General features: G+C 46.3%; 3 pseudogenes; 2 read left to right on the top strand and 1 right to left on the bottom strand.

The window, feature by feature from the left end:
• Positions 1 to 371: 371 nt before the first annotated feature.
• LOC123042646 (BTB/POZ and MATH domain-containing protein 1-like) lies at positions 372 to 1,357 on the top strand (annotated as a pseudogene).
• A 1,616-nt stretch (positions 1,358 to 2,973) lies between these two features.
• LOC123042644 (GDSL esterase/lipase At1g28570-like) lies at positions 2,974 to 8,400 on the bottom strand (annotated as a pseudogene).
• Positions 8,401 to 12,966: 4,566 nt separating this feature from the next.
• LOC123042643 (BTB/POZ and MATH domain-containing protein 1-like) lies at positions 12,967 to 14,565 on the top strand (annotated as a pseudogene).
• The last annotated feature ends 301 nt before the right edge of the window (positions 14,566 to 14,866 follow it).

Below are 14,866 nucleotides of genomic sequence, written 5' to 3'. Positions count from 1 at the left end.
AGAAACATTATGACGGAGGGTTTTCTGCTACGAGCGTAGGATGACTCAGGAACATCATGATCTTAAGAGGTGAACTCAAAGCGGAGCATATGTGTGGGTAGGGTTTGAACACGTCCGTGTCCGAGTAGTGCAGGAATTAATCACCTGGTAGGATTAGTATTTGACTCACCGATTCGGTCCGGGACTAGCCAGCCTAGCCACTATATATGCACGACGTACACCCCCTTGTAAATAAACGACAATTAAGTTGATTGAAAGCGAACACCTGCAGGAAGGTACGTACGTACTCGGAAAGCAATCGAGTATAGCCCGTAGGCGTCGCATCGGCAAGCTTGGTCGGGCCTGCGCAGTACGCACAAGCACCGGCAGCAATGGCAGCGCTGCAGAGGCCGAGTATGGCGACGGCTACCGCGTCTGCGTGCATCCCGGAGACGGCGCGGGGCACGCACGTGTTCACGGTCGCCGGCTACAGGCTGCACAAGGGCCTCGGCGCCGGCAATTTCATAAGGTCCTCCACCTTCACCGTGGGCGGCTACGACTGGTGCATCCGCTACTACCCCGACAGATACACTTCTGACACCAAGCGCTATGTTGCGGTCTACGTCGAGCTCCAGAGCAAGAAATCCGTGGTGAGGGCGCTGTACGACCTCAAGCTCACCAACCAGGCCACCGGACGCCATCCTTGATCGTCTCCCGGCCGTCGCCCCTTCCGGCATTCAGCAGCACGTGGAGCAGGCATGTCAAGGGTTCCTACAACTTTATGAAGAGGGACCTCCTGGAGGCATCCCCGTACCTGCACGACGACTGCCTCATCATCCACTGCGACATAACCGTCCTCCTCAACAAAATACCGGCCGTGGCCACCCCCAACGCCAAGACGCCGCCGGAGATCCCGGTGCCGCCGTCGGACCTGTCCAACAATCTCGCAAAGCTGCTGGAGGGGAAGAAAGGAGCGGACGTGGTGATCAAAGTCCGCAGGGAGACCTTCTATGCGCACAAGATCGTGCTGGCGATGCGGTCACCGGTCTTCGACACAGAACTATACGGGCCAATGTGGGACGAGGAGAAACAGTGTCTACAGATCGCCGACATGGAGCCTGATGTATTCAGAGCACTGCTTCACTTCATATATACAGATTCGTTGCCTGCCATGGATGATGACAACAACAAGGTGATTAGGCACTTGCTTGTGGCTGCAGACAGGTATGCCATGGGAAGGATGAAGCTCATGTGTGAGAGCATCCTGTGCAAGAGCCTCGATGCCAAGAGCGTCGTCGCCACATTGGCTCTAGCTGACCAGTATCATTGCACCAAGCTTAGAGAAGCTTGCATTGACTATATCAAACTCTTCAATTAGAGGATATGTACCTGATGGCAATATGAGTCTGATTGCTTGACTAGAGCATTTACTGATGTCTTTATAGTATATACATGATATGTAGATGAACCTAATTAAGTTTTCTAGCTTCAAAGCACGGGTCCCTGGTTGATTAGTTTGTGAACATTTAGTTTGTTGATCATTTGCAAATATATCCAGCTTAGATCATGTTGCCTCGTCCAAAAGTTTTCACATGTATTCTGGGTCCCTGGTTGGTTAGTTTGTGAACGTTTGGTTATGAGAAAATGTGTCCACCATAGATCACGATGTTCTGTCCTTATTGGTCCTTCTCATTGCATCTTCACCTCTTTAATCGCCACAAAAAGAAAGACAGGTGCTTCGTTGCGGGGTGGGTTCGGTAACATGTGGATGGATAGATATTACATCACAAGGAAACGAAGACAAAAACCAAAGAAAACCAAATTTGGACCAAATTTGTTACGACCATTTCACGGTAACCGAAGTTCGATGAGATCCTCAGGAGTCACCACCTTGTGTTTGCCTATTTCAATGACTTTTGTATATTCGGTTGGAGCTGCTCCACCACCACCCGGGGACATGGGCCCGGTTGGGAAAAACGTGGATGGATAGATATTTATCTCACAAGGAAACGAAACCAAAAACCAAAGCAAACCAAATTTGTTACGACTATTTGATGATAAACGAAGTTCAATGAGATCCTTACGAGTCACGAGCTCATGTTTGCCTATTTCAATGACCTTGGTATCTTCAGTTGGAGTTGCTCCACCACCATCGTGTTTGCCTATTTCAATGACCTTGGTATATTCAGTTGGAGCTGCTCCACCACCATCCGGGGACATGGGCCACCCTGTAAGTTGGCCTACGTGAACAAGGGTTTCCTTTAGGTTTTTTCCTTTGCGAATCGGAGGGCTTTATTAGTAGGGATTAAGTTTTTTTTTCTCGTGACCGCTTTATTTTTGGTAGGGGCAGAAATAACCGGTTTCCGAAAAATCTTAGGAATTTTGATATTTTTTGCCCGAATTATTCAAACAAATTTTGAATTCAAATCAAACAATGTTAAAATATAACCTGTTTAACATACTATTTGCAAATTAGTATCTAGCGCGGTGGTCATTGCACCGCACACCCCTTAATTTGGTCTCGGGATCCAATCTCTTGGCCACCTATATTTCTTGAGGTTCCATGCGAATGGTAGCATAGACACGTTATATCACAGTTTGCACAGTTCAAATTAAATTTTTCAAAAAGTTTGTTCGGTATCGATTTTTTTCAATGGGTAGCGGAAAAGCCAGTTTTTGACTGGTTTCCGAAAATTTTGGGCGAGAAAAAAACACTGGTATTGAACTATATCTATGTTCTACGGTAAAAATAGCCGCCACGCGCAAAGGAAGGGAAACACCAGCCATGAATTTTGAGTACTATGCTGCTTCAATTTATACCGCCGTGAGCCGTGATTATGCCAATGTCACATAATTATTACATTAAGCACACTTTAGCTATAAGTGTGGAGTTATTGAAGGAGTAGTACTAGCACGCATGCAAAATGAAAGGTTGCAGCCGTAGGATAGAGCTTCAAGAGACTTGCGCCTTCCGTTGCAGCTAGCTAGAACTACTCAGGAGCTAGCGTAACTGAACGTGTTGATTTCTGAGATTGAAGATGTCATGAGCTCCAGAGATCCTGGCACGGCCTTGAGAATAGGCGGGTGCGCGTAAGGGCCCCAGAGCCAACCGGTGGCGATGAGCCTGCATACAGACTCCGTCAGGTGGATGCCGTCCCAGTTGATGTGTGTGGCGGGGTTAGCGCATGCGCTCGCGCCGGGCAACCCACGCCGCCGTCAGGTTGTAGTTGTACGGCCCGCCCGCGCCACAGCACACTCGGAGCCTCGACGAGGCACTGAACCCTGCAACGTACTACGAGTTAGCAAGTGCTAAAAATTGTGGAGCTTACCATCTTTTGGAGCTTACCGAATCTTATGGGTTCCCTGAGAAACTCCTTCACCGGCGTGTAGTAGTGGGCGTAGACGATCTTGGTGGCGGGGTACTTGATCCGGAGACGATAGACGGCTTCCACCAACACTCTATTGTGGTAGCGCGCGAGGGCGTTGTATTTCCTCAGGCACCCGGTCCCGGGGTCGTAGTGCTTCTTGTTCGGGCTGGCGTACAAGGTTAGGACGATGGGAATGCACCCCATTGGCGGCTGCCCCGGCACCACCACGTACCTCCCTCCCTCCTTGACTAGTTGCTGCAAAACCCAACAACAAAGGAAAAACATCTCCTTATTGATTAGCTTGGGCGAGAAAATTAAATCAAGCAACATGTTAATTAATAATCCTTTCGTCCGAAAAAACTTGTCCCAAGATGATCCCTCAAATGGATGTATCTAGCACCTGGTGCTAGATACATCCATTGAAGGGACAAGCTTTTTCGGTCGGAGAAAGTACTCTCTTCTGGCCCGGAAGAAAAAACTTTGGTAATTAATATTTGTCACGTGCTAAATATATACTAGCTCCCTCCATCTGGGATTATGTTTGATACATCTGATTGAGCGTTAACTAATTCCGTATGGAGGAACTATATAGTAGTACTATATATACCTCAACGCCTGCTGAGATGGATTGTACGATTTCCGGCACGAATGACGCGACCTGGTCCAAGGTTTTCCCGGCGGCCATGATGAAGGTGTAGTCATTCCCTCCGAACTCTCCCATCAAGAAGACGGATCTCCTGAAATAGTCTCTGCAACCTTAAGATAAAACACAATTTATCAGCCGATTCGTCATTCAATCCAATGAATGACATATAAACTTACGGAGGCGCTAAAACTCAGTCGACTTATTTTTAACGAAGTCTCAGTCGAGTCTTCCATCGTCAGATTTTGTGCTAAGATTCCCGCTGGAACTTTTGTCTTTTGTACGTATATATTCAAGTACAGGTCGCTGGCACCCGTATTGCCGTTTCTACCTGGGCCTTGTTCTTTCTTTCTTTTTCTTCACTCTGGGCCTTAGGTACGAGTTGGTCTTCTCTCAAACTAAAAAGTACGTGTTGGTCTCTGCTTCTTCGTTTTTTCTTGTCTAGTGGATCTCACTTTTTAAACCTGTGTTCGGCTTGTGGGCTTTTTTTTCCTTTTTTTCCTTCTTGCCATTTCTGTTCCATATGGCACGAGATGTTTTTTTATTCCTAAAAAAGTTGAATTTTATTTTCACATTTTTTGTTGTTTCTTTTCTATTTTTCTGTTTGCCTTTTATCTTTTAAAACTTTTTTTTCCTTTTCTAACAGTGTGATTCTTGCTAGCTTTCTTTTTTCGGGATTTGCTAATTCTCAATCGAATGAGGATTTGTCAAGTCTTAGTTGTTCGGTACTCGGTAGTCATAAGATCTTGACGCAAAGATTCGTGCAGTGTATCATTTTTTCTGTTTGTTGACGTTGACGCGCGGACGTGCCGTACACAATGGATGATACCCTTTTTTCTGTGGGCGAGTGATCAATATGCCAGGCCTGACCTATGCTCTTTTGTCCTTCTTTTCTATTGCGGCCCTGTAATTGCGAGGGATGCACACAGGCCTTTTGCTCCTATATGAGTGGTCAGTTTTTTCTGAAGCGTTTGAAATTGGTATTGCTTTTTTGTATTCTTTTTTGTTTTTCTTGTCTTACATTTCTATTTTTATTTTAATGATTTTTCCTGGTTTTTAGATTCTGTCGTTTGTTTTCTTTTCCCTCTCTTTTTAGGAAATCAATAATATATTTTTACTATTATTTATTATGCATTACCCTTTTGTTTCAGTAATAATGCATTTTCATTTTTGTCTGTCTTCTGCATCATTTTATTCTCCCTCTTTTTATTTCTTTTAAAGTTATAATTGTAATTGTTCTTGTTGACTAAAGCATTGCTAACCAAGTTTTAAGTGCGGAAGAAGTGTGGAAGTAGTGGATCATGGTACTCCTTCATCTTTTTCCTCTCTTCCTCCGGATGTGGTTTGTCTTAGAGCCAAAGGGTCAAGGCGGGGTGGGGGAGAGAATGTGATATCTACCCCGCGCGACTGCAACCTAGTGCCTAGTGGTGTTTTTGTCAAGGGGGAAGTTGCATGTCTATCACTAGGTGCGGAACTGCGAGTATCCGCTTTGACTATAATTTCTGTTGTTTTGTTGGGTGATTGGGAATGGGGAGTTGCATGTCTGTCACTAGGTGTGCAACTGCAAGTGTCGTCACCAACTGCAACTGCATGTCTTGCTATTTTGTGTGTGTGGAGGAGGGCTTGCATGTCTGCCACTAGGCACAAACTGCAAATGTCGCCCTCGAATGCAATTGCATGTCTTCAAGGCGACTTCAACTTAGTGTTTTTTTGCGGGGGAGGGTAGTTGCATATCTTCCAATAGCCATGCAACTGCATGTGTCACCTCCGACTGGAACTGGGCTTTGTTTTGTCTGTGGGCGGCGGGAAAGGGGGACCAGTTGCATGTGTACACTAGGTATGCAACTGCAAGTGTAGCACCCTGACCGCAACTGAAGTTGCATGTGTACACTAGGCATGCAACTGCAAGTGTGAGCCCTGGTTGTAACTGCATGTCTTCCAGCACGATTGCAACTAAACTTTGTTTTATTGGAGGGCTATGGGAGAGGGAGGGGCAATTGCATGTGTACATTATGCACGCAACTGCAAGTGTCGCGCCCCGACTGTAATTGCATATTTTCCATCACGACCGCAACTAAACTTTGTTTTGTTGGATGGCAGTGGGAGAAGGGGGACAATTGCATGTGTACATTATGCATGCAACTGCAAGTGTCGCGCCCCAACTGCAGTTGCATATCTTCCATCACGACCGCAACTGAACTTTGTTTTGTCGGAGGACAGTGGGAGAGTGGCGGTGGCAGTTGCATGCATACACTTTGCATGCAACTGCAACTGTCGCCCCTGACTGCAATTGCATGTTTTCCATTATACCCGCAACTAACCTTTGTTTTGTCAGATGGAGATAGGAAAGGGGGCAGTAGCATGTCTGACACTAGGCATGCAACTGCAAGTGTAGCCCTCGACTACAACTGCATGTCCCCCTAACACAAACACAATTGGACTTTTTTGTCTGATGGGGGCAGGAGAGGGTGGCAATTGCATGTTTGACACTAGGCATGCAACTGCAAGTGTAGCCCATCAATTGCAACTATATGTCTCCTAACGCGGATGTAACTGGAGTTTGTTTTGTGAAATGGAGGCGGGAGATGGTGCAGTTGCAATTGTATGTTAGACATGCGATTGCAATTGTCACATCCAGCTGCAACTGCATGTCCACCCACCACACTGCAACTAACCTTTGTTTTTGTCACGGAAGAGGGGGGGGTAATTGCATGTTTGATACTAGGCATGCAACTGCGAGTGTGACCCGCGATTGCAATTGCATGTCTACTCATTCGACTGCAAGTGACCTTTGTTTTATCAGAGGGTGGTGAGAGAGGGGACAATTGCATGTGTGACACTAGGCATGCAACTGCAATCATAGCCCTCGACCGCAACTACATGTCTGGCCACAACTGCAAGTGGCGTCCGTATTGCAACTCTGGAGTGTTTTATGGGGGTGTGGCAGTTGCTTATCTACCACTAGGAGGGGGTCAACCATCGTATCATTATTTTATTTATGTTTCTTCATTTTTTCATGATTTACTTTTAATACATTAATTATTATTTTCGTAAATACATGGTGAACATTTATGTTAAATACATGATAAATTTTTATTCAAATACGCGATGAACTTTTTAATATTATGCGGTGAAAATTAGACAAATGTGCAATGAACATTTCAGAATATACAACGAATTTTTTTGTGAATACACGATCAAATATTTTTTATAAATACGAGATGATACAAATATAGGACGACCATTTATGCACACAAAAACACGAAGAATTTTAATTTTACACAATATAGATTGTTTTTCATTTTTTAAATTAATTTTTCATACTTTTCTTTTGGATCTATGAAAAAAAGAAGTTGAAACAGGACATGAGCTGGCAGAACAGCCTATGTAAGGCATCTGTTTTGCTGACCGTAAGAAACGCATGCGCAACATAGTACCTTTTTTTGTGGCATGGAACTACTTTATATATCTTTTACTAGTATATTTTGCTGTTGTAAAAAGAAAAAAACAAAGCCCAAGTAAGGGAGCAACCCAAAAAAAAGAGAAGACAAGCTAAGAACAAAACCCAACGAGAACAGATGCAGCCCAAATAGCAAACCAGTCACGCACCTAAAACAGAAAACTAAACGATGCAGTAGTACTACCTACGGGAGGATCAGTCGTAACATCCAATGTTATACGTGCTATGTCAATCGACTGAGACTTCGTCAAGTCTAAGTCGACTGAGACCTAGATAAACCCATAAACTTATAACCGAGTGGAGTTGGTATACTATACGTAGGTATAGTACCTTGTGGTGTTGAGCACAAGGTGGGCTTGAGCTTCTGGAACCAGTCGAGCTGCACGCTCAAGGAGCTGTTGAAAGGGGGCGCACTCGTGATGTTTTTCTCGTAGAAGTAGGATAGATCAAGCGCCGTAGCCCCGATGACAGCGAAGTTTGCTCCATGGGTGAAGTTATGTTCTTCACCGAGAATTGGGGGGACGAAAGGGAGCCCAAACTCATCGGCTGCCAAGTTGATTGATCAACCATCAGTCCACGCATTGGCAGACACTACCTTCTATCTAGCATTCTCTCTAACAAAAACCTGAAAGCAAGCTAGCTAATTCGAGATAAAGGACGGAATCATGTGCATAAATACCAATGAAGTCCAAGATGATGCGGCCGTTAGAGGCTCGGCCAGTGGGGCGACCGAAGAAGGTCTCCCCATAGGGGAGGTTGCTGAAAGGGATGATCGGAAGCAACGGCGCTCCGAGCTTGACAAAGTTGCCGGTGTCGCCGTACGAGTTGCTGAAGCTGAAGATGGAGTGGATCGAGCCACGGCCAGGGTTTGCCTGAGCGTAATGTACGCTGGCCAGGAGAGGGAGGAGGAAGAAGGCTATGCACCTTGGGGCGGAGTGATGATGCTCCATAGTTGTGGCGCACGGTGTGAACTGGTCGGCAAGCTATGCTATTGCTATGTGGAGGAAATGCCCAGGTACATACATATATAAGGGGGGAAATACCCATGTGCACTCGGGCCCAGTCCTCCCTCGTATCCCATCGCTCAAGTTCTCTGAGGTTCGTGCTTTGTCTGTAAGTATCTTCTGTAATCATGTAGCGACAAAGCCATATGAGTTTATGATTCAACAGCCATATTCAAAAATATGTAGAGATAAAGCCATCCTGAATATTTCATACAAGTATTCTTTCATCTCTTGCATGTATGTTTTCCCCCTATGGGAGATAACGCAAGGAACATCCCGTACGTCTCCCTCCCGAGCTGCCCCCCGCGTGGGCGATCGGGAGGCCCCAGATCCCATCGCCGCCGAACCTCCCTCGCCGCCGCCCGAGGGCGCAGCCAGGCGAAGCCTAGCCGTCGCCAGCGGCGGCGGGGACTCGGGCCCTCTCGCTCGGGTGGGGTTGGCGCGGGCCGGCGCCGCCGGGCCGGAGCGTGGCGGCGGGCCGGTCGCCACGGCGGGTGGTGGCGGCGCCTCGGCGACGTCGATTCCCCGCGGCAGGAGGCCTTGCGATCTGGTGCGTTGCGGCCGTCAGGGACGGCGGCGGCGTGACCGGATCGGTTCGCGGCGGCGCGGCCGGATTGATCGCTGGTCGGCCGTCGGCACGGTGGTGGTTGCGACTCGTCGATAGCTAGGCAGATCCGCGGGATTCTACCCTTGTCTGGCCCTTGGCAGCGTGGGCAACTACTGGGGAAACCCTAGATCTCCTTGGGATCGAGCGATGGCGGCGCTTTTGCGTCGTAGTCCCTCTTTAGGGCATTGTTTTGGAGTTTGCTCCGGTTGAAGAGACCAGCGACGTCGCGGCGCACGTCTGGTGGAGCAACTGCCGATGAAAATCGCGCCGACTACGGTCATGGCGGACGATGGCGGCGTCTTAGATGCCGTTCCCTTGTCGAGGCATCGTCGTTGCAGTCTGCGTCATCAGGCTCGGGATGCTCCAGGGGAAACCCTAGATCTGGGTCTTCCGGATCAGACGATGATGGCGTTTTATCGCTTTCCCTCCTGGGGGCATCGTTTTGGAGTAAGTGCTGGCTGGGGGGATGGTGGAGCGGTGCTTCATCTCACACATCGATGGCGACGGATATCGGCGGCATGGCGCTGTGGAGACTCGGCGTCCGATGCACGGAGATGGACTTGCGCAGGAGGAGGTTGTTGTCTGGCATCATGGTGACGTCAATGGCAGAGTGGCCAGACAAGGTAGAAGCCTCAATATGATCTGAAGACGGACATGTGGAAGATGGCGGCGACGACACACGAGTGCGTCTGACCGAATTATGCCCCAGACCCGGTATGTGGCTCGGCTAGGGCTTCCAAATATGTTTCGGATTCCGGCTTTTGATGTTAGGCTTAGGTGAGTGGTTTGGGTAGTGCCCCAGCTAGCACCCCTTCATCATTTTGGATAGGAGTAGCGGCATGTATTGCCAAGATGGTGGATTCAGGCACATTGTTGTAATACTTTGTAAGGTCCTCGAGAATAATCAATAAAGTGGCCGTATGCATCTTCCAGATGCAGAGGTCGGGGGTCATCCTCCTTTTCTAAAAAAATATAAAAAATATCGATCTAGTACCCTTCGGGTCAACACAGCACGAAGGCTTCATTTACTGCTACTTTCCACCTCTCGCCTGTTAGCTACACATCTCCCTCTCCACCTGAATCTTCTATTTTCCTTCAGCTTTCAAAATCTTCCTGATCTTATTTCTTGACCTTTATTTCTTACTGTTGTAGTCTATGAAACTATATGAGTTTATGATTCAACAGCTATAGGCAGTTAGATAATTAAAGCATGAACAGTTACCTACTTTTGAAATGGAAGACTAAAATATATTTTATATTTTATTGCCACTGTTAGAAACGAGCGAATTGCGGGCAGTCTTCTCACTATACCAGTTTATGATTCAACAGTTATATCTAGCTATATGTAGTTAGATAATTAAAGCATGACAGCGACATAATTTTAAAATGGAAAAATGAAAATATATTTTATATTTATCACCACTGTTAGAAAAGATTGAACGCACACAGTCTTCTCACTATATATACGAATGTATGACTCATCATCGATAGGTAGTTAGATAATTAAAGCATGAACAGTTTGTTAGAAATGCTTTATAAATATCATCTAGATACAGAGGCACATACCATTGATAAAAGTAGAGGCTTGTTATGTTGGCTTGTTCCTCCGTGGCTGCATATTGCAAATTTTCAAATTGAAATAATAATCAAATTCTGTACACACAAAGTAGTTGCCTTTTACGCACCAATCAGAGTGTTTGATACATAATATATTCTTAAATTGCCATATATGAATTTTGTAGGGAACAAATGTTTTCCTTTAATTGTATTCAAAATTTCATATATAAAAATAGTATATAGTTTATTATGAATTAGCTATTGAGATTTTCAAACAGTGTTTATACAAAAGCCAAACTACTAATGCTTTATTTTTTGTCCAAAATTCATATGTAAAATGGAGGTGACATCTATCAAGGGCCTCGTCCCAAGCCTGGCAACGGAGGCATAGGTCCAGCCTGGTCTCTCTAGGATGGATGCAAAGTAAGTAACTGAGCCTTGTATACTAAGCAAAGCACACATGTCACTTGTCAGCACAAAACAATGGACAGTAGGATATGAGTTTTCCATGGCACACTCTCTCGGACACACAAAGGTGTACATTGCAGCGTGAGTTTTTGTCAAGAGGGGGGATTTGAAGAGCATCGTGGATCACATCTCTCGGGCAGGCAGGTGCAGCGTGAGTGTGTTGGCAAGAATGGCACGAGGCCCTTGACAGAGATGCGTTATCAGAGAGTGCACTTTCTTGTATACGGTAATGGTATATGTATAATTTAGGATACTATTATAGTTGTCAAACACAGATTTGGGATTAGTCTAACCTAACAGGGTTTAACAAGATTAGCTAACATATGTATTTGAATCTAAACTAACACAACCTTAGAGTTGAATAGTTCACACTTCATTAGTTCTCTAATCTCAATAATAATAATGCTCTCTTTTGACTTTAAATGACACATCCCTTTCCACATTTTTTTATTACAAGGTATCTTAAACTACCAGGTTACCTGGTCAATTCGTTTTATTGGTCCCTTCAAAAAATCCCGCTCGTCCTCCCATGTCGCTCTCAGGGCGGCCCCGGAGGCCCCCAATCCTAGGTCTCGAGCACCTCCCTCCAATCTCTCTCCAAAGGAACCCATTTTCCGCCTCGTAGCTAGATCAGGGCTACCACATTCTCCGACGGAATTGACTAGTGAAGCGCGTCCCTCTGTATCGATGGACCTTCGCTTAACAAAGGAGGGCCAAGGGCGAAGGTCAATAAATGACATCGTAGAAGGAGTCAAAATAAAGATGAAACTAGATACATTAAGTGTTGATCATGTTTCCTTGTCTCCCCCTTTGAAAGGAAGACTTGGGCGGCGACCGTTCTGCCACATCTCCGTCGGCATGGTTGTGTGTCCTCTACCCCTATGGCTGTCGCTCTGGCGATGGAAGGGGACCCCCGACATTGCTACTCTGATGTGTAGTTGGCTTTGGAATTCGCAGAGGCATAGCGCTGGTGGCGGGATCTTCACCGTGTCAGAATAATTTGGCCGGCCCTGTTTCTTGCCCACTCCGGCGGCTCCAATGAACGATACTGGAAAGCAAGTGGCCTTTTCGTCTCGTCGGGCATCGGATTTGGCGGAGTTAGGCTGTGTCAGCTCCCGTTCGGCTAGCTTTGCCGCTGGTGGAGCTGGGGGCATGGCAGCGTCTGTGGGGTTTTCGAAGCGGGATGTGCGGATGCCAGTGCGCGGCAACATCCATTTCTCCAATCGCATTGGTTGAAGTCGACGCCGTTAGGATCAGACAGACACGGGGATAATCCCCGGCTGTCATACCACAAAGACTCGGCAGAAAAGGCAGCTTTGTTTGCGATGGTGGCGGTAGTTCTCATTTCTCTTTGGAGAAGCAACAACGGCGGCAAAGTCCAATTTTGTGACGAGGGTAGGCAAGGATAGATGCCCAAGGACTGTGCTAGAAAATTTCTTGTTTTTGGATCATTCCTGCAAATCTTTCGATCCTTTTTTGTTTTTGTTTTGTGAGGTTGCTTTTACAATTTTCATGTCTCGGCATCTGTTTGTGTGTAAGGGTGTATGCGTATGTATTATGTGTACCAAGTTTGTTCCATGAAGTACACGTGGCAACTTCTTAAAAAAAAGCAGGAATTACAAGCTATGATTGTTTTGGATCAAGAAACTGAACTCTTTTTTTTAAGTTGATCAATCAAGAAACTAAACAATAGCCTTATTTTTTTAGTATCAAGAAACTAAACAATAGCTAATCGTTCGTTCGTGGCAGCCTCCGGTAAGCCCATCGTCCAGGCCCAGTGGTAGCAGCCCATCGTCCAGGCCAGCCAGAGGCCGAGGAGATTTCATCTTCTAATAAAACAGAGGAGAGTCGCTGAACAAACCCTATTCGCCGTCGTCGCCCTAATTTCCCCTCCGCAAAAGAATAGGCAATGGCGGCGGCACTGCAGATGCCTAGTACGACGACTACGGCGTCGGCTTGCGTCCCAGATACGGCGCGGGGCACGCACGTGTTCACGATCGCCAGCTACAGGCTGCACAAGGGCCTCGGCGCCGGCAAATTCATCCGATCCGCCACCTTTGCCGTCGGCGGCTATGACTGGTGCATCCGGTACTACCCAGACGGAGACCTAAACCAGAAGGACCACGTCTCGGTCTGCGTCGAGCTCCAGAGCAAGAACTCCGTGGTGAGGGCGCTCTACGACCTGAGGCTGATCAACCGGGCCACCGGGCTGTCGTCATTGATCTTCTCCCGGCCATCGTCCCTCCCGGCGTTCGACTCCTTGAAGAACGATCATGTCAGGGGTGCTTACAAGTTCATGAAGATCGACCTCCTGGAGGCATCCCCGTACCTGCAGGATGACTGCCTTGTGATCCAGTGCGACATTACCGTTCTCCTCAAGGAAATACCGGCCGTGGCGACGGTTGCCAAGCCACCTGAGATTCAGGTAACACCGTCAGACTTGTCGAACAATCTTGCAAAACTGCTGGAGGGCAACAAAGGAGCGGACATGACGATCAAGGTTAACGGTGAGGTCTTCCATGCGCATAAGATTGTGCTCGCGATGCGGTCTCCCGTCTTCGACGCTCAGCTCTACGCCAATGGGGGACAGCGAGAAACAGTGCATACAGATTGAGGACATGCAGCCAGCTGTTTTCAAAGCATTGCTTCACTTCATGTATACAGATTCATTGCCTGTCATGCACGACCTTGACAACCATGACAACAAGGAGATGATTAAGCACTTGATCGTGGCTGCAGATAGGTATGCCATGGAAAGGATGAAGTTGATCTGTGAGAGTATGCTATGCAAGAGTCTCGATGCTAAGAGCGTTGGGGCCACATTGGCTCTAGCTGACCAGCATCATTGCAGCATCTCAGAGAAGCATGCGTTGAGTATATCAAACTCTTCTCTTAGCTAGAACAGAGGATATATGTACGTGATGGCAAGCAAAGAGTCTGATCGCCTGACTATAGATGATATACTCAAGAATCTGATCGCATGTTAGGGGTGCAATAAAGTTTCGCTAGGTTTAGAGTGCGGATCCGCGCGTACTAGTTGATTTGTGAACATTTAGTTTGATGGTCATTTGCAACATAACACCTTTGATCATGTTGCCTAGTCCTGAAGTTTCCGCAGATAATTGGCAGATGAGTAGGTTTATCAGAAGAAGTGACCACCTTAGACCAGGTTGTCTTGTCATATTTAGTCCTTTTAGAGGTATTTTGGTGGAGTTTGGTTGATTTATCAGAAAATATGTTTGCTAAACCTATATATGAATCCATGCTAGCTCACTAGTTTTCTTGTAAATGTGTTGATATTCTGTCTAAACAATATATTTACCATCATAATTTCCCCTTTTGGTGCATCTTTTTATTTCTAATTATCAATGAGCAGCACTGCCAAAACCATCTCCATTGTGAATTGTATTACTGTACAATAGTGTAAGTAGTAACATTGCATTAGTATGTTGTGTCATGCAAACAATTATCGAATTTCAGTCTATGCAAAGTGCTAACTATACCTCACCAAAAATAGTGCAAATTATACACTATTATAAGCAAATAGAACATTTATGTCAGAGTGCCCAAGATGGTGCTCGCAGCTTTGTTGTACAAATAGGGGTATCTAGTTTGAATGTTGTTACCGGGGTTTTCCTTTCTTTGTAGATTTGACGCAGCAAGAACTTTGGATCCTGGGTTAATTTTGGAGGAATATGAGCTTTGGGCAACCAAAACATGTGAACTCAAAATGCAGCTCATAAATTACTAGTACTTGTTTGTAGATAGCCTATTGTTGCT

Source organism: Triticum aestivum, chromosome 2B (genome assembly GCF_018294505.1).
Source record: "Triticum aestivum cultivar Chinese Spring chromosome 2B, IWGSC CS RefSeq v2.1, whole genome shotgun sequence".
In the NCBI taxonomy this organism is placed as follows: Eukaryota; Viridiplantae; Streptophyta; class Magnoliopsida; order Poales; family Poaceae; genus Triticum; species Triticum aestivum.
Note: the sequence above shows the minus strand (reverse complement) of the source record. Positions and strands in the feature narration are given on the sequence as shown.